The 19,425-nt window shown below is 38.5% G+C and overlaps 1 long non-coding RNA gene and 1 pseudogene across 1 annotated transcript; one reads left to right on the top strand and one right to left on the bottom strand.

The window, feature by feature from the left end:
* The first annotated feature begins 3,947 nt into the window (after window positions 1–3,947).
* Window positions 3,948–4,344, top strand: LOC109244929. Its single transcript, XR_002070753.1, has 3 exons — window positions 3,948–3,983; window positions 4,123–4,182; window positions 4,265–4,344. It is a non-coding gene; the product is annotated as an uncharacterized LOC109244929 (long non-coding RNA).
* A 2,998-nt stretch (window positions 4,345–7,342) lies between these two features.
* Window positions 7,343–19,425, bottom strand: part of LOC109244926 — a 30,844-nt pseudogene continuing 18,761 nt past the window's right edge.

The raw sequence follows: 19,425 nt of genomic DNA, 5'->3' as shown, positions 1-19,425 counted from the left end.
TATGATCTTTGATCTTTTAGCTTGGACATACAATACTTTGATTGTGATTGGCTTGATACTTATGTTTGCCTCTTTCTTGGTTTTGCAAGGCCCAGTCTAGTATAAATAGCCCTTAAGGCTTTTATTTTAGGTAGACTTGATGAATGATAAACCTTGAAGACATGCAAGCCTCACACTCTTTCCTTATCTTTTAATTAATGCATTTATGTTTATGCCTTTAATTCCTTTATTGCTTTGTTTATGCTTTTATTAGTGCTAAATTAGTCTTAGTTGGTGAGCAATTACTAGTGAATGCTTAATTGCTTAATTACTTTATCCGGGTTTTCAAGAGTTGTCAGTCTCTTGAGAGTTTTCATAGCTTAGGGTTATAATTGATTGAGTTCGTAGATGTAATTAGGCTTCATAGCCTAATTGGTTCTTGTTCTTCCAATCAATTGTAGGTCTAGCTCTTTTTGTTGATTCCGCGTATTTTGTCATATCCATGTTTTGGTTCATAGTTCGTATCAATAATGCAATTTTAATCAGTTAGACGGAAGCGAGACTGAGATGGTTTGGGCATTTGAAGAAGAGTAGCACAGATGTCCTTGTGATGAGGTGCGAGAGGTTGGCGGCGGTAATAGTTCTAAGGAGAGGTAGATGTAGACTGAAGAAGAATCGGGGAGAGGTGATTATACATGACGCGACACATCTTCAGCTCAACGAGGACATGACCCAAATAGGGGAGTATGGAGGTCAAGTATTAGGGTAGAAGGTTAGCGAGCGATTTCTCTCTTCTCGGTTGGAGAACGTGGTTGTAGTTTGGAGCGCCTTATATGCTCCCTCTGCTCCTTATCAGTGTTATTAGTGTTATTGGATTGCTAACTTATTCCCCAATTTTATTATTACTGTTGTTTCCTTTATTTTGGTTGTCTTACTACAATCCTACTATTACTACTGTTTTTTTTATTGCTTTGGTTATCTTACTACTGATCTTCTCCTTGTTCTCCAATTTTATTGCTAATGTTTTTCTTTAATTTGTTTTGAAAGTGCTTTTCTTGAGCTGAAGGTCTATTACATATAACCTCTCTAGCTTACACAAGGTAAGAGTAACATCTGCGTACACTCTACTCTCCCCAAACTCCACTTGTGGAATCATACTGGATATGTTATTGTTGTTCTTGTAGTGTAGGAGTAGTTAAACTTGTCTTATGAAGTTATGAAAATTATACTAGCTTGAAGAAGCTACTTCTTTGGACTTTTAACTTCTCCTCGGTGTTGTATACTTGATTTTATAGGGTTGCCCTATCTAGTAAATTGTTTTTCTTTAAGAAATGCATAATTAGATGGAATTTTGGTGCCGTAATTTAATGGTTCAACTATCTAGGCTTAATTTACTAGAGAATGATAGATGACGTAGTAAAGAGCATGAAAATAGGAAAGCTGAAATGGAGGAGTACTATGGGATTGCTATACGATAGGAAGATACCTGACACAGTGAAAGGTAACATTTATTGAACTATGTTGAGACCTTTAATGTGTTGTTGTTGGTGAGACCTTTAATGTGATATGGGACCAAGAGGCCTAACATATCCACGACATGGATGTTGCAGAAGTGCCTATGTAACATGGATGTGCAATCATGGACTGGATGAAAATGGACACTTCCAAGACAGGACGCAAGTACGACACACGAAATGAGGGAAGATCGACTAAGATGGTTTAAACCATGATCTTCATAGACATCCACAATCATTTCATAATGCAACTTTATGATGATTGAAGGTGCTCGAGATAAACATAAAATTACATGGAGGTTTAGGTTGCAAAAGAACTACAATTTCTTGGTACCTGTGCGAACTTAGCTAAGTACAAAATATAAGGAAACAAAGAATCCATATATGTGATATTAATTAGTTTGGATTAAGGTTTAGCCATTATGTTTCACTAACATTAGGATTAGTCTTTTTCAAAAGTCTTTTCGATTTGGTTAGAGACTAATGTGAAAATATAGGAATAAATTTGAGATTTAGAGAGACCTCTAGTTTTAGATAATGTCCTATGTTCTTGAGAAAGCATATTATTTATAAGCATGGAATGATTTGGGCCCGAACAGAGTAGAATATTTCCAAAGGATTCATATCGCTATCTCTAACTTTATTGTGGAATTGAGTCGTAGTTGATTCATTGATGTTGGTCTCAGGAGGGAAAAAACCAAGCAAATGAGACTTGCGATTCGCGGAAAAGTTACTTAAGAAAAGTTCTGTTGCTTTGTTTAGTATTTTCATATGTTGAGTAGAGGTTTATGGTTGAGGGACTGAAAAAGTTTCTTAGGAAAATGATTAACAGAGGTCTCTCACAAAAAGTACTGGAGTTACACTTCACCTTGGCAATTGTGGAGTATAAACGTGCTTTGTGAACAAAAATAAATCAGCTGAAGCTGATGATGATTGCTAGAAAACTTTCTAGACTGCTATGGCCCCAAAAAAGACTACTTTTTTTGCTTTGGTTTGTATCCAGAGAATCGATAAGCTTCTAGTGCTCTGTGTTGATTTCTAATTTGTTTATCTTGTTTTCCTCGAGCTAACTAATGCAAATACACTTTGAAATTCTTGTGGACACCTACGCTGATGCTATAAATTAATGTTGCAAGAATTTCACAAGTATGTTGTCGTAACTCAAACAATGGGAGTCTTCAGTAAAGAGAGATCAGTCATGGTAACTTGTGTTTCATTTTCATGTGCAACTTTATAGTGGAAGACATAAATCACCCGTTGTTGCAATCTGCTTGAGCTTTGTGACCTAGTTTTCTATTCATTTGGATTGCACAGAACTTTTAGGCTTGGTTTTCTTGAGACGGTGGGTTCGAATCCCAGCCGAGGCAAAAGATTAGGTAATTTATCTTATCTTCTACGTCGTGGTGGATAGAATTATCCGGTACTTGTATTAGTAAGAGGATACACGTATCAGATGAAATAGACGAGGTGCACGCAAGTTGGTCCAACACTTTGTTATTAAAAACTAGAAAGAAAGAGAGAGAAAGGAGTAGATATGCATATCAAGGGCTTGAAAAGTCAATAGAAAGAATCTAACAATTTTTGCATCAAGGGTGTAGCCTAGTGGTCAATGAAGTGTGAAAGGTCTTGGTAGATGAAGGTTCAAATCCTAGCCGAAGCGTTAGGTGATTTCATCCTATCTATCTAAGTTTTGGTAGGCAGAGTTACTCAGGTACTAGTGGAGGTAGCAGGTACCCGATGGATTAGTCAATGTGCTCTCAACTAATTGTTCATTTTTTTGTAAAGAAGCAAATCCATACCCTATTGATGCTTGAATAGATCTTTTCTTGGAAGCCATTAGCATCACTTAGCCTCCTAATCTTTTTGGGCATCCTCTCTTTGTCTTTAACTTCATACAAAATTATATTGCATTTTTTCAAAAAAGAAAAATAACATTACTACATAAGATGTCTCCATTAGACAAGAAGGATCTCATTAATCTATCACTAATTTTCCATCACTTCAGATTAATAATTTTTAGATGAAATTAGCCCTTCAACCAAAGATGATGCTCAAACCAACGTCGGCTCATCCTGGATTGAGTAATAATTTGATCCTCACGAACCACTTGATGAACATGCTTATATTGTTTCATGAAGCTAGAGCATGATTATGGGCAAAACTGTTGCTTTTCAGGCGGCATTGAGAATTACTAATGATGGATACATCATGTGATATGGTAAAATTGTGTAAAGATGTTGAGCAGCAAATGCCTAATGATAACATTGAAACATCATACATTACTGGTGATGAAGAATATTTGCCTGTGAAAGAAAAGTACGTATAACTATGTGATGCTTTCCTTAATGAATGGTGGGATTAAGCTACTGGTGGATTAAGGAATAGCATCCTTTTTTGATACTTTTGTTTCACATGGGAAGTTCTGTTGATCTGGTCATTAGCTGCTTGGGACTTCATTGGACAAATGATCTTCCTGGAGCAATGATACAGGTGCTTGCTGTGTTTGGTCTGATGCAGCCAGATTGGATGTTCTTTTAGTTCTTAGTCATTTTCCTTTATTTTATTCTTGAACTCCAAATGACATCATCTCCAATTGACACTTACTATAACTGTACTTCTACCAGTGAAGATTGGCTTTAAAGTCAGATGGCCTATTTTTGGCAGCTATTCTTGGCGGAGAAACACTGAAGTATTTCACTACCATTTTATTTAGTGCAGGCAGTCTCTATGTCTGTAGTTGTCTAATTGCCATCGTACTGCTGTCATCTTAGGGAGCTGCGAATAGCTTGCATTGTTGCACAAATGGATCGTGAAGGGGGCATCCGTCCACGACTATCACCATTGGCCCAAGTATGTTATAAAAAGTTTGGCTATAGTGTCACGTCCCAAACTACCCCCTAGACGTGACTCGCACCCGGCTAACACCACCTGCTAGGTGAACCCCTCTCTCTAACATTTAACCATTTACACTAACACTTAGTGGAAAAAAATGCAGGCCTAATAGTATTATTAATAATTACAAAGGAAATGATTATCGCCAATACCTTAATCAATTGATAGAAAAACCAAAAATCACTCAAATAATAAAACTCTAACCCAAATCCCACACTAAGATCATGGAGCATCTAACAGAATATATATTAACGGGTATGCAAACCCCAAAGAAAAGAAAATAACTAACACGAACTAAGTAAGCCTTAAACGAAAGCCTCCACGAATAATGCGGTGGCTCACCTCAGCAGTAGGATTCACTCGAACAAACTCGCCAGCCACTAGCTCTATCTCCCGCTACGGTATCTGCATAGAGATGCAGGTAAGGAGTGAGTTATACGTAAATATAACCCAGTAAGATCCTCGACCCGCCACTTTAAATACCTCTGGAACAAGTGTTAGAAAATACAAACACACTACAACACGAATGTTATAGTAAATATGATAATTATACAATAACTCAATATATGTGTATCAACAGAGTTATTAAGAATTAACCAACAAGTGTATCAACAGAGTTTCACTGTAACAGAGTTATTACAGTGAAATATTTTTACCAACACACCTACGAGTCTACAACGGCACCACAAAATGCCTCAAATATGTAATAGAGCATACACAATGCTCATTGAAGCATACAAAATGCTCCAAATATATCAAGAAGCATACACAATGCTCAGGTGATGTACAAAGGCATACACAATGCCCCAACATCATGGCGCACAGCCGTATCAAACTCAACATCATGGCTCACAGCCGTATCAAACTCAACACCATGGCTCACACCCGAATCAAACTATCAAACTCAACATTATAGCGTATAGCCGTATCAAACTCAACACATGGCTCGCAGCCGTATCAAACTTTCAAACAACTTATAAAATAATATATTTTTCTTTTGTATTTTCATAAAATAATATATTTGCGGCTAATCTAATACTACCGACTTTGCCAAGCGCACGCTTGTCCCAACACATGGACCAGGCAGAGAAAACACACTTTCAAAACGGGTTTTAGAAAAGCAAGTATCAAACGTAAAGTCTCACTCACCTCGCTAACACAAGTTTCTCAACATTGCGACGTCTAGGAAACCAACCAAATGGCCTTCAATGACCTCAATCTATACAAAAATATTGATAAACGACGTCAATCATGCTAGCTGGGATCACTTCATAATTTTTCTTAATTTCTGACTTAGAGCTCAATCTCAATATTTTACACCTTAATCCATGAATTTAAAAGTAATGATATATTAAAATATCTCCATCTAACTCAACAGTTTGTTATGATTCTAATAACACTAATCCTAGAATACAAATATTCAACGTTTGCACTCAAGAATGAAAGGAACGGCCGAAACAGTAAGCTCGAGCGAATAGCTTTCTTTCTTTTTTTTTTTTTTCAACGCATAACTAACACTTGTGTACTCAACCTTATATCACTTTCTACAAGCTCAACCATATTATACTCATCTGTTCTAATCAGTAGCATAATCACTATATCACCTAATTAAAGTAGCAGAAACCAAAACAAACTGCATCAATAAAAAAAATAGTGTTCTATAGCAGGTTGAGTAACTTTTAAAATCTAAAACTCCCTCGATTTCATATTATATGAGGTAGTTTGACTCCGCACGGAGTTTAAGAAGAAAGAAGAAGACTTTTGAAACTTGTGATCTTAAAAGCTTAAGGGGTAAAAAATTTGTGGGGTCATGACATTTGTATAGCTATAAAAGCTTTTCATTAAGGGCAAATGAGTAAAATGAAAGAATACCGATGTACATCTGTATCAAGACATTGATGCTGTTCTATAAACACTAGTAAGGTTGTATTAGGACAAGTCTGTCTTACCCCCCCCCCCCCCCTCAAATAGTATAAACCGATTAAGTCAGAGAAATGGGAGAAATTCAAAAATAGCCAGATTTACCACTGGTCGTTGAAAAATAGCCAAGTTTCAAAAGTCATCGAAATTTAGCCACTTTAAATCTGAGCGAAAACACTGTTCAAAATCCGGAATAATACGCCCGCAAATTTTACGGGAGTTCCAGCATAAGTATGCTTGAACTCCCGTAAATTTTACGGGAGTTCCAGGATAACTATGCTGGAACTCCCGCAAATTTGCTTGAACTCCCGTAAAATTTGCGGGAGTTCCAGCAAGTATAATTGTCCAGTATAATATACTGGAGTTTGGAGCACTGGTGCTCCAGTCTCCCGCAAATTTTACAGGAATTAGCAAAGTATACCGGTCCAGCATAATATGCTGGAGTTCGTACACAAATGCACCAGAACTCCCGTATATTATACTGGACCGGTCCCTGTTGCAGCAAAATAGTGGCTATTTTTCATGGACTTGATAAACGCTGGCTATTTTTCATTGACCAGTGTGAAAACTGGCTATACCATGATATTTCGCCCAGAGAAATAAGAGATCCGGAGCACCAATAGGTACAAAGGAGTTAAACGGATGGATTCTTTATTTAGCTCATCCATATTTATCCTAGATATAGAGAGAGCTAACTGTGTGTACGTTATTTGCAAATAAAAGTTAATTGACAGATTAGCGAAAGTGTCAACCAAAAGGTTGAACTATGGAAAAGCACTCCAAAGTATAAGTGTTTTAAGATAGGTAAAACTAAAACATAATATATCCACTGCAAGTTTACCCAACATAAGATTTGCAAAGTGCACATGAGATTAGATGGGATTGCGATGAAAAAAGCAAACAATTAAGATATCCATCCTCTACATATTCCAGGAAACCATATATTTGCCAACTATTAGCACCAAAGGAAGCAGACAACAGTTTATTCTTTTTTCAGACACAGATTGATAGTTATTAAGTTTCCAAAAGTTAAAAGATGGTAATAGAAAGTACACAACAGAGAAGAGAAAGGATGAAGGTATAAGATGGTATAAGGCGTCAGGCCTTCTTAATTTACAGCCTCAGAGTGCTTCAAAAAGATATAGAAAAATTACAAAACTGGGACAAAAGAAACAAATTAGAATTATAGAAAACAAACTTAGAACTCATCTCAACCAACTACCTAAATCAAATTATCAAAACAAAAATGGCGAAGAAAGTATGCAAAATCAATTTACTTTGGCATCCCTATCTTTACAGAGCATATGCCATTCCTGAATTACAGCTGCTTGAAGTGCCCATTGCTCAACCTCTTCTGCCGTCCACTTAAATAAAGTAGTTGGCCCCTTAGTTTTACCATTTTCAACGTTAATCATGTCTTCTTTCTTTTGGTTCTCGTCATCTTCGTCTTCCTCCTCTTCTTTTCATCATCAGATTTTGGAGACTTCAGGCGAGGTCTTGCCGCCTTTAGTAATGTTATCCGTTCCATTGAAATCTTTAGCTTTTCAGCAGTAGCCACCTTTACTTAATCTTCAGGCATGTACTCAACACCACCATCAGTTAGGTCATCCCACCAACCCTGAAAATCTGAAGCAATCTCCTTGGTAATGGATTCATCTGATGCTCGGATCACAAATTTGCACATCATTGTGGTCGTCTCGCCGCCAAGATCCACATTTCTGCTCACTTCACTTGCACCAAAAACCATCATGCCCAAAAACCCTCCATACCAGGTTTTAGCAGCAAAACAGAGCTGCTCAATACCAAGCTGCAGATGAGATAAGGAGAAAATGGAATGCACTGAATTTGAACATAAATCCAAGCAGAAAGGAAAGGTCAATCTTCATATGTAAAATACCCAATTAGAAGTGCCTTAAAAACTTAAATGTGGCTTCTAAATCCAACATAGTAAAATATTCCCAAAGAAAATCAGAAGACGTTCCTTTAGAAACAAAGTTACTGACCTCAAATCCAGCAACTGTCCGAATGATGTGTGAGCAAACTCGGTGGAAAGGTTTGGAAGACAGAGATTTCAGGCCACTCAGGAATGGAGACTCCCCATATTGCTGAGCAGCAGTAGCCATGAAACCGCTTCCTTCATATGTATATGTACCAATACACTCAACTATAGCAGGCAAACTAGGCCATAGACGAAAATATTCAACTGGTGAAATTTTATGTGGCAAAAGAAGCTCGGTCAGAGGAATTTGGTATGGCTGACATCTCCAAATGACGGGTTCTCCTAATTCAGGTCTCAGGCTTTTCTTTTGTCTCATAACTTATGGATCCTCTTCAGAGTCTTCATAATCGACAGGACCAAAACCATAAAAGGGGTAGTAAAGTACTTGAATCCAAAGGTCACAACGCTCAAAATGGGAAACGCCCACAGTTACACTGCTCAGCACCGGTTCCTGGATTCATGCAAGTCCAATCAATGTATGAAACATAAACTATCAATGTATAGAGTACCACCAATGAGCATTAGGGTCCAACAATCAATTTACAAGGATAATGAAAAATGTGAACAAAAAGGTTATTCAATATCGAGCAACGTTTTCGAGCCAAATGAAAATCAGAAAACCCCCTTCCCTACCCCCTTTTTTTGTCCAGTCGAAGATAGGGAACAACCTTTAAAAAGGCGATGTTTGGTACGAAACCCGGAACAACCAATCACAAGTGTCTACCATATTTTCCATATGGGAAATACAATTTGAATACATGAAACAATTAAGTGAATACCTATCCATCAATATACCTTTTTCTTCTCAAATATCAAGCTAAACCAAAGATGTGGTAACCACACAAAATTGCAAGAAGCAATCTTAGGCCTCTAATTAGATAGCATCTGCAAATAAGAGTTACATTTTTCTATTTTGGAAAGTGGCGAACATGGTAATGAAAGAAATGAGATTAAAAAACTCAGAAAAACAACAAAGAGATTCACAAACCTTGACTAATATCTCAGTGAGTCAATTTAATCAATGAAGCTATACCATGCTCATTTGTGGCAACCTAAAATAAAACTGTTAAATAGATATATTGTAATAACCCAACATGTTTAAGACTGAACCTTTAAGTTAATTCGTTAATTATACTTCCTTATTTGTTATACATATAAATAACAATAATTTATTTTGCGTTGTGGGAGCCTATATATATGTATATATCGTGTGACGTAAAATATATAGGAAGCTGGTAGATTATATTTAATGAGCTAATTACAAAGCTAATAGTATAATAGAGTAGAACATATATAATAATGAAATAGAACTTGGGCTAAGCCCATCCTTTATTGCTAGCTCACGTGACAGATGACCTAAAGGACTAGTATTAAGGGACAATTAGTTATTTGGTTCATCTTGGGAAAAGAAATAAAGTACAGGGTGTCCTTGGGGAAACGCTGTGACGTCCGCGTGAATACATAGAAGCTAGACTACTATTTGTTTTAATTTCCAATCAGTGTGGGTGAACCTTTTGGAGAAAGTCCAGTTATAAGGTACGCTTATATGCAATTCTTACTACAACAACATATTCAATGGAATTGAGATAAAGTGATCTCATTTATAATGATTGGTTTCAATGATTTGGTAATGATGCGCTCTTAGGATTAGATACAAAATTGAAGTTCTAACAGAGAATTCTCACGTATCTATGCGGCAGTAATTGGGAATCTATCGCACCTTAATTTCTTTTAAGCAAATTTTTCGAATATTTATTATTAAATATAAGCAGGTTTTGACTTTTAGTCTAGTTATTTGTTATATTCATTTTATACAAGAGGGTATTTTTGTCACTGCTGTAATAAGTAAGGGATATAGTTGTCAATTACCATATTGCTAATAACGGATTAGTTAGTCGGTTAAGTGGAAGGTTAGTCTGTTATTAGTTTGTTATTAGATGCAGGATATATATGGGATGGGTTATGGGGATATAATAAAAAAATCAATCTTCTTTCTCTCTTCTCTATTCTCTGAACTCTCAATTTACCCTCTGCAAATACTTGTTCAGAAACCAATCTCTTCATTGGTTTCTTAGAGATTTGCTTACTATTCCTTTTTGGTTGTACCAATTTGGTATCAGAGCGAGCGGTTCTTGGCGAAGTACGATGCCGGAAACGACGAGAAATAGTGAAATGCGACGTGAATTAGATGAAATCAGAGAACAAGTTCGGATTTTGGGGGAAAAACATGATGATGTGATTGGAGAAATCCGACAGCTAGTAGCAGCCATGGCTGTTAATAATCAAGCTCCGACGGTTCCACCAGCGGCTCCGGCAGAAAGTACGGGAATCGGTACTAATGGAGTAGGTTACCAGGTGAATGGAGCTGGAAATCATAATCACGTGAATACCCGATATTCACGAGTAGAATTTCCCAGATTTGGGGGTGACGATTTGCGAGGTTGGGTGTATCGATGCGAACAATTCTTTGATGTTGATGGTACTCCGGAAGATATGAAGGTGAAATTAGCCTCGATTCACATGGAGGGCAGAGCTCTTCAATGGCACCAAACGCTATTGAAGTCAAGATTGGGTAGGGAATTCCCAAATTGGAACGATTATGTTCGAGCTTTGCATCTTAGGTTTGGGCATACTCTGTATGCTGATCCTATGTCTGAACTTGTGGGCCTGAAACAGAATGGGAGTGTTTAAGAGTTCTTGGATAAATTTGACGAACTGTTGAATCAAGTAGAATTGACAGAAGAACATTCTATCAGTTGTTTTTTGAATGGATTAAAACCTGAGGTTGAGGTTCAAGTCCGCATGTTGGCACCAAGGACTTTAATGAGAGCTTATAGTCTTGCTAAATTAGCAGAACAATCAGTGAAGGTGCAGAGAGAACAGAACCAGTTAATGGTAAGAACTTCTAGACCCTTGCTACCCACTCCAAGTTCTTCTGGGAGTTCAAATTTTAGAAGTCATTATCACTTAATGGGACATGAGAGCAGTAGGGGTTCAAATGGAGGGAAGTACTCTAATTCTAATAATCATTCTACACTAAAGGGACCAAGAAAACTTTCCGCCACAGAAATGGACGAGAAGAGGGCCAAGGGGTTATGCTTTTGGTGTGATGAGAAATATATTCCAGGTCATAACTGTAACAAGAAAAAGCAGTTGTATGTTCTGGAGTTGGAGGAAGATATTGAGGTACTGGAGGAGGAAGAACCCACAATTGAAGAAGAAAATACCGAGGAGTCCAATCTTAGTCCTCAGATGTCCGTCCATGCATTGGATGGAACAGTGGATTACAGAACAATGAGAGTAAAAGGGTCTGTAAAGGGGAAGATGGTACATGTGTTGGTAGATTCTGGGTCAACTCACAATTTCATGGATGTGAACGTTGCAAGGAAATTAGGAATTCAGTTGGAAACTATTCCTAGTTTCTGCTGTTGCCAATGGTAGTAGGGTTCATAGCAAGTTCATGAGCAAGAAGGTGAAGTGGAGGATGCAGGGAGTGGATTTTATGGCTGACATGTTGGTGATTCCTTTAGGAGGTGCTGATGTGGTGTTGGGAATTCAGTGGCTTATTACACTAGGAGATATCAAATGGAATTTCAGACAACTGAAGATGGAATTTCAAATTAATGGGAAGAAGATATCACTCAGGGGAAGTCCACCTGGTGATTCCAAGATGGTTAGCAGTCAAAAGATGCAGAAATTATTAAACAGACCTACCCAGCTGAGTATGATGACAGTGACTTTTGTGAAGCATACTGCTGCCCAGACTCTCAGCTTATCAGAGATGCAGTTAGGGGGAAATGGTAAGACTCGTCCTAGTGATTTACAGCAAATACTTGATCAATATTCCCCTATTTTTGCTGTTCCTAGTGAGCTGCCACCTCACAGGAGTCATGATCATAAAATAGTCTTGAAGGAGGGAGTTTCTCCCATTAATGTAAGGCCTTACCGATATCCAACCTCTCAGAAGGATGAGATTGAGAAAATGGTACAAGAATTGTTGCAAACAGGTGTAATTAGGCCAAGTTTGAGTCCTTATTCATCACCGATAGTCATGGTTAAGAAGAAAGATGGTTCGTGGAGGATGTGTATTGACTATAGAGAATTGAATAGGGCCACCGTCAAAGACAAGTTTCCAATACCTGTCATTGAAGAATTATTGGATGAATTGGGAGGTGCTCAGTTTTTCTCTAAGCTGGACCTTAGAGCGGGATACCATCAGATGAGGATGTGCCCTGCTGATATTGAGAAGACAGCCTTTAGGTCACACCATGGACACTATGAGTTTGTGGTGATGCCCTTCGGACTCACAAATGCACCATCTACTTTTCAAAGCCTAATGAACCACATCTTCCAGCCACACTTGAGAAAGTTCATTTTGGTTTTCTTCGATGATATCCTTATATACAGTCCTTCATGGTCCAGCCATCTAAATCATTTGGAAATAGCTTTTCAGATCCTACAATCAAATAGTCTATATGTAAAGATGAGTAAATGCTCTTTTGCAACAAAGGAGGTTGAGTACTTGGGCATGTAATCAGTGGTAATGGAGTGTCTGCTGATCCTAAGAAGCTGGAAGCTATGCTTAAGTGGCCCCCTCCAAGGAATGTGAAAGAGCTTAGGGGTTTCTTGGGGCTCACTGGATACTATAGGAGGTTTATAAGAGCATATGGACTGTTGGCTAGACCTCTTAGCAATCTGTTAAAAAAGGGAATATTTCAGTGGACCAAAATAGCTGAGAATGCTTTCAACAAGTTAAAGGAAGTCATGTCTTTACCACCAGTTCTAGCATTGCCTAACTTTTCTGAAGAATTCGTGATCGAGACAGATGCTTGTGATGATGGTATTGGGGCTGTTTTAATGCAGTCAGGACATCCATTGGCATTCTTTAGCAAGGCCTTAGGAGTCCAACATAGTAGGTTATCTGTGTATGAGAAGGAGATGATGGCAATAGTAGCTGCAGTGCAGAAGTGGAGGCCCTATCTGATCGGGAAGCATTTTACTATCAAAACTGATCATCAGAGTTTGAAATACTTAATGGAACAGAAGATATCTACCCCCAGCCAACAGAAGTGGATAGCTAAGCTTTTGGGATATGATTTCACTATTGTATACAAGAAAGGGAAGGAGAATTTAGTAGCAGACGCATTGTCTCGAGTGGCCAAGTTATACTCCATGACTGTTGTAATTGGTCAGTTTGTACAACAGATCAAGGATTCTTACAAGGATGATAGCGAGATTTTTGAATTGATTCAACAACTTCTGTTAAACCCCAACAGTGGGCCAGGCTATGTTTATAAAGATGGGTTGCTATACAGGAAGAGCAAGGTGTTTGTGGGCAGAGATGCAGAATTGAGGAAGGAGCTGCTTAAGTTGCACCATGACAGTGCACTAGGGGGGCATTCAGGTATCATTGCTACTTTGCACAGGCTAAAAAATGTTTACTACTGGAAGGGTATTAGAAAAGATGTGTACAAACATGTTCAAGAGTGTGAGATTTGCCAGAAGAACAAGGTGGAGAATGTGGCTATCCAGGACTACTCCAACCTCTACCAATTCCTGAGAGAGTGTGGCAGGATATCAGCATGGATTTCATTGAGGGATTACCTAATTCTTCAGGTAAAACAACTATTCTGGTGGTAGTAGACAGGTTGAGCAAGTATGCTCACTTTATGGCATTGAAACATCTGTTTACAGCAGAAAGGGTGGCACAAGTTTTCATGGAAAATGTCTACAAACTCCATGGATTGCCGCAGACAATTGTGTCTGACAGAGATACTATATTCTTGAGTAAATTTTGGCAGGAGCTCTTTGGCCTTCAAGGAGTCGCCTTGCATCATTCTACAGCCTACCATCCTCAAAGTGATGGGCAAACGGAGGCTGTTAACAAGTGTCTAGAAGGATATTTGAGGTGTATGTGTGGAGATAGACCAAAGAATTGGGCAGCTTGGTTGCCACTTACTGAATGGTGGTACAACACCAACTTTCACAGCTCCACTAGAACTACGCCTTATGAGGTATTGTATGGACAAAGCCCTCCTCTCCATCTCCCATATTTACCTCAGAGTTCAATGGTGGAGGCTGTTGACAGAAGCTTACAAGCAAGGGAATCCACAATCAGGGTGTTGAAGCATCATTTGAATTTGTCTCGAGACAGGATGAAAATGCAAGCAGATAAAAGAAGATCAGAGAGGTCCTTCCTAGTCGATGATTGGGTGTACATTAAATTGCAACCTTATAGACAAATTTCGATGCGTGGGGATGATTATTCTAAGCTCAGTCCAAAGTATTTTGGTCCATTTCGGGTGATCAAGAAGATCGGGCAGGTTGCATATCAGCTGGATCTTCCCCCTAATGCCAAAATTCACCACACTTTTCATGTGTCGCAGTTGAAAAAGAAGCTGGGAGATAAGCCAGTGCTTCCTTACCTTCCTATTTCATTATCTTCTAATGGTCACATTCTGTTGGAACCTGAGGCTATTGTGGAAAGAAGAATGGTCCAGAAGCACCACCGACCAGTCACTCAAGTTCTTGTCAAGTGGTTCAATTGCTCAGCTGCTGATAACACCTGGATGGATTTACAAGCCCTGCAGCAACAGTTTCCTCATTTCAATCCTTGAGGACAAGGATCATTTCGAGGGGGGAATAGTTGTTATATTCATTTTATACAAGAGGGTATTTTTGTCACTGCTATAATAAGTAAGGGATATAGTTGTCAATTACCATATTGCTAATAACGGATTAGTTAGCCGGTTAAGTGGAAGGTTAGTCTGTTATTAGTTTGTTATTAGATACAGGATATATAGGGGATGGGTTATACCAGTTAGGGGATATAATAATAAAATCAATCTTCTTTCTCTTTCTCTATTATCTGAACTCTCAATTTACCCTCTGCAAATACTTGTTCAGAAACCATTCTCTTCATTGGTTTCTTAGAGATTTGCTTACTATTCCTTTTTGGTTGTACCATTATTATCATTGATATTCATAACTAATTTATAGAAATTAAAGCTAAGTATCAGATTTAGATTGATATACCAGAATATAATTTCACTTTAAAAATTTGTAACTTAAGATGTAACATTGAGATTTAGCTTCAAGTCTGAAATTAAGAAAAAAAAAACAAGATTGAGTTGTGATCTATTAAGTGATATCTTTTATCAGTATGTTGTATAGATTGAGGCCACTAAATGCAGTTTGGTTGGTGTTTTAGAGGTTGCAAGGTGGAAAACTTCTTGTTAGCGAGTTAAGTGAGACTTTAAGCTTTGATACTTGTTTTTTCTAAAACCTAGTTTTGAAAATGTGATTTCTCTGCCTGGTCCATATGTTGGGACAAGCGTGCGCTTGGCAGAGTCGGTGGTCTTAGACTAGCCGCAAATATATTATTTTATGAAGAAAAAAAATATTATTTTATAATGTTTGATAGTGGTACGGCTGTGCGCCATGATGTTGAGTTTGATACGGCTGTGCCATGATGTTGAGTTTGGTACGGCTGTGCGCCATGATATTGAGTTTGATACGGGTGTGCGCCATGATGTTGAGTTTGATACGATTGTGCGCCATGATAATGAGTTTGATACGGCTGTGCGCCATGATGTTGAGTTTGATACGGCTGTGCGCCATGATATTGAGTTTGATACGGCTGTGCGCCATGATGTTGGGGCATTGTGTATGCCTTTGTACATCACCGAGCATTGTGTAAGCTATGTTACATATTTGAGGCATTGTGGTGCCGTGGTGGACTCGTGGTGTGTTGGTAAATTTCTTTCGCTGTAATTATGATAAGTCCTTAGTGGTCCTTCTTGGTTAATTCTTACAACTCTGTTGATACACATATATTGAGTTATTGTATAATTAACATATTTACTATATCATTTGTGTTGTGGTGTGTTTGTATTTTCCAACACTTGTTCCAGAGGTAGTTAAAGTGGCGGGTCGAGGATCTTAGTGGGTTATATTTATGTATAACTCACTCCTTAATTGCATCTCTATGCAGATACTGTTACGGGAGATAGAGCGAGTGGCTGACGAGTTTGTTCGAGTGGATCCTATTGCTGAGGTGAGCCACTGCATTATTCGTTGAGGCTTTCGTTTCAGACTTACCTAGCTCGTGTTAGTTATTTCCTTTCTCTTTGGGGTTTTCATACCCGTCAATAAACTCATGTTACTCTGTTAGATGCTCCATGGTCTTAGTGTGGGATTTGGGCTAGAGTTTTATTATTAGAGTGATTGTTGATTTTTGTATCGATTGACTAAGGTATTGGGCGATAATCGTTTCCTCTTTAATTATTAATAATACTACTAGGCCTGCATTTTCTTCTCTTAGTGTTTGTGTAAATGGTTAAACGTTAGAGAAAGGGGTTCGCCTGGCGGGTGGTGTTAGCTGGGTGCCAGTCACGTCTAGGGGGTAGTTTGTGACGTGACAAAGTTGGTATCAGAGCCTAGGCTTTAAGTTCTGGGTTATGGAGCAGTGTTTGGTAGATTCTTGTTTATGGCTATGTGGACGTCCATACTTATGACCTTGATGCTACTGAACATTTAGGATGTTTTCCCTTCTTTCTTTCCTTATTCGTGCGTTAAGCTGTATCGAGTTTAAACTTTGGATGCCTCTTTCACAGAAGGCTAGGGCATATATATCCTCTTCTTGTGACGACCCGAAGGGTCATCACTTGTTTTCTTACCCATTCTGTGCTTCCGAGGCCTTGAAAACCTCATTTATAGTTGCCTTGTTTTGCGTGCGCAGTCCGGGCGCGTAGCCAAAAAGCTTAAATGCGAAATTTTGTGAAATATGCTAAATTTTGGTATTAAAATGAATAAATTTGACTTCGGTCAACATTTTGGGTAAACGGACCCGGACCCGTGATTTGACGGTCCCGGAGGGTCCGTAGGAAAATATGGGACGTGGACGTATGCCCGGAATCGAATTTCGAGGTCCCAAGCCCGATAAATGAATTTTTGAGTAAAATTATTTTTCTGAAATTATTAAGGAAAATTTAAATGAAAATTGATTAGAACGTGTTGGTATCGGGCCCGTATTTTGGTTCCGGCGCCCAGTACAGGTCATATATGTGATTTAAGATGTTTCTGTAAAGTTTGGTTAAAAACGGACGTCGTTTGACGAGATCCGGACCCTAAATGGGAAATTGATGTTTAATAGGAATTTTGAGAAATCTCATTGATCTCGAGGCTTAATTCGATGTTCATGATGTTATATTGGTGATTTGATCACATGAATATGTTCGTAGGATGTTTTTGAGGTAGTGTGCATACTTGGGTTGGAGTTTTGAGGGCTTGGGTGAGTTTCGAGTAGGTTCCGGAATGCCTTAGATTGAGGTAGTGTGCATACTTGGGTTGGAGTTTTGAGGGCTCGGGTGAGTTTCGAGTAGGTTCCGGAATGCCTTAGACTTAAAAGATCAGATGTTGCAGGTTCAGGAAATATTGCAGGCCTCTGAACCCTCTTGTGCGGTCCGCAAGAAATAGCGTGCGGCCACGGAGGGGCCAGCGCGGCCGCGGTCACCTTTGAGCGGTCCGCGGTGGATGCTGCGCGTCGCGGTCGGCCTTGTGTGGTCCGCACGGGGTTATGATCTGCAGGTCTTCAGGGAGGCCTGTGCGGCCGCGGTCCTTTTTGCGCGGTCCGCACAGGGAGTTTCAGAGGGATATAAATAAACGGGAATTTCAGTTATTTTACACTTTTCAAAATCCCAAAACATAAGAGGTGATTTTCCAAACAAACTTTCTTCTCCAAAACGATTGGTAAGTGATTTCTAACTCATTTTCTTCACTCCTCAACATCTTCTAACATGATTTCAACTTCAAATCAAAGATTTTCATGGGGAAATTGGGTGTTTTGGGTAGAACCTAGATTTTTCAAAAATTGGGGATTTGGACCTTAATTTGAGGTCCGATTTCAAAACAAATTACATATTTGGGTTCGTGGGGGAATGGGTAATCGGGTTTTGGTTCGAACCTCGGGTTTTGACCACGTGGGTCCGGGGGCATTTTTTACATTTTTGGGTAAAACTTGGAAAACTCATTTTTATGCATTGGGCTTGATTCATTTAGCATGTATTAATGTAATTAAGTAATTTGTGATTAGATACGAGCGAATTGGAGGTGGAATCGCGGGGTAAAGCTATAATTGAGGCTTGAGTTGTATTCAAGGCATTGAGCTAAGTGTTTGGTCTAACCTTAGCTTGAGGGATTAGGAGTCGAGTCCTATTTGCTACGTGATTATTGTTGAGTACGACGTATAGGCATGGTGACGAGTATCTATACGTTGGTGTCTAGCATGACCGTAGGTCTTATAATGTGATTTTCATGATTGCGTTGAACGATCTATGCTTTAGAAGTGATTTCTATTTGTTGTGAGAAGTTAAAGAAGTAATTGTGACTTTTGTACAGCATGGAGCATTGGCTCGAGTTATATTATGAATTGTAAAAGTATATGAGATGATTGAATCCTTTGGAGCATTGGCTCAGGTGGTAAAGTGAGTTATGAAATAAAAGTGAAAGCAAGAGAAAGAGTTATTAAATTGTTCCCTTCCAGGATATTGTTGCCTTGTGGATTATCTCCCTTGCCGGGACGTTGAGATTGTTAATGTTGTACCATTGCCGGGATTTCTATTATTATTTTGTTTATTCCCTTGCCCCTTGTTTGTGATTGTTGTTTGGGTGAGGAAGAGTGTAAAAGCACGAAGGGTGATGCCGTGCACATTTTATCATATAACTGCTTTGGTGAGGAAAGAGAGTAAAAGCACGAAGGGTGGTGCCGTGCACTTGTCCTTGATTTCCCTGATTCTTGCTGATAATCGAGTTGTGTTGATCTTTACGTTTATTTTATGATTTCCTGTTGTTATCAGTTCAAATGCATTAATTGTCTTTCCACTATTACTGTGTTTCTTTATGTTGACATTTTCCTTTATTGTGTTACTTGTTATTATTGGATCAAGGTATCCTTGCGCAACATTATGCCTTGAATTTTATGCTATAATTGCTACATGTTTACGTGACTTAATTGCTACTTGACATTTAGTATACTAAATATTAAATTGCCTAATTGCTCCTTAAAGTCCATAATTAATTGTTGCTTGTCATTATTTGTTTTCCTCAGTGAATCATATTTAT

Source organism: Nicotiana attenuata, unplaced genomic scaffold (assembly GCF_001879085.1).
Source record: "Nicotiana attenuata strain UT unplaced genomic scaffold, NIATTr2, whole genome shotgun sequence".
Taxonomy (NCBI): Eukaryota; Viridiplantae; Streptophyta; class Magnoliopsida; order Solanales; family Solanaceae; genus Nicotiana; species Nicotiana attenuata.
This window is presented reverse-complemented; position numbering and strand designations above follow the sequence as displayed.